We start from the raw sequence: 1645 nt of genomic DNA on the forward strand, positions 1-1645 counted from the left end.
AAATCTTAAAAAAAAAAAAAAAAAAAAGAGAGAGAGCCTCCACAACACTCCACAGCTCAGAGAGCATCACAGAAGAGGAGGCCTGAGGAAGGGGTAGTGCTGCTGCTGTCAAATGCTGACTTCCGGGCATGGTGTGGTCATGGCCGGTTTGAACTCAGAGCGTTCTGCTTACCTAGCTAGATCTGCTTAAGATTGGGCCCATCCTGTCCGAGAGAAGGGAGAGGTTTGGGAGGCCCCACCCCTCCCTGAAGACTTCCAGCAATTAAAGTTTAATAGGCGAAGGGGAGACATTTTCTTCAGTGCTGTGAGCTACCGAGCTACCGACAAAGCACACCTGCTCCTGTAAGCAAACCCAACGAAACTCATTGGGGAAACCACAATGGAAGTAGAATGGCAGCTAGGCAGGAAGGAGCAGGGGGAAATCTGTGGGATAGGGGAGGGGCTAGAGGAATCCGTAGGGTATGTATGGCTGTGACCAATATATATTCTGTACACGTATGAAAACGTCATATGAAACCCATGATTATGTGTAATTAATATGTGCTAGTAAAAACAAAACAAAACCATAAAAGGCTGGCACTATGCCATCGTAGGTAAAATAAGAAAGAAAGAAAGAAAGAGAGAGAGAGAGAGAGAGAAAGGAAGGAAGGAAGGTAGGTCTGCCACCAAGCCTGAAACTTGCCTTGACTATCAGGGACCAAATGTTTGAATGAGAGAGTCCCAAAGTTGTCTTCTGACCTCTGCATGTATACTGTGTACCCTGGCACATGTACACCTTCACACAAGAATAAACAAATAAATGGAATTTAAAAGGCATCATAAGCAGGTCATCATGGCACATGCTTTTAATTCCAGCACTCAGGAGACATGGTAAGAGTCTGTCCCCCACCCCAAATTAAAGGCCGGTTGTGTAGGTCTCTGTGTACATTCCTTGCCTTGCATATGTGAAGTCCTCCATTGAATGCAGAGTGATGAAGCTGCCCATCTGTAGTTCCAGGACCCAGGAGGTAGAGGTAATAAGATTAGGACTTCAGGTGAGTTTGAGGCTGGCTCAGTCTACAGAAGACCCGGTCTCTTTGGGGATATATATATATTTTTTTACATAATAGAGAATGAACCTAAGACATCATGCATTTGAGGCAAATACTTTATCACTAAAATATAGCCCCTCCCCAGAGACTCTGTCCTAAAGAAGGAGAAGGAGGAGGAGACAGAATAGGTTTAATGACTCGTCAATGAAGGGAGGAGGAGGAGACAGAGTCATAATTGTCCAGATTTTTGCCCTGGGTGCTGGGGCTGCAGTAGTACTTTTCCCCCCCTCCTGCAATATTGGGCAAATAAGTGCTCTATGAGCTCCTGATTGGAGGAGACCTGCTTCTCCTATAGAGATGCTAATTTCAGAGCAGAATGTCCAGTGATTTATGTGGGTTATTGAGACAACCAGATCTTTATTAAAGCTTAAATAAGGTGAAAATTTGAAAGAGGAACAGGAACTGGGCATGCTGTGTGCACTTGGAGGAGGGAGAGGGAGAGAGGGAAAGGGAGAGGGAGAAGAAGAGAGGGAGAGGGAGAGGGAGAAGAAGAGAGGGAGAGGGAGAGGGAGAAGAAGAGAGGAAGAGGAAGAGGGAGAAGAAGAAAGGAGAGG

This window comes from Mus caroli, chromosome 4 (genome assembly GCF_900094665.2).
Source record: "Mus caroli chromosome 4, CAROLI_EIJ_v1.1, whole genome shotgun sequence".
NCBI lineage: Eukaryota > Metazoa > Chordata > Mammalia > Rodentia > Muridae > Mus > Mus caroli.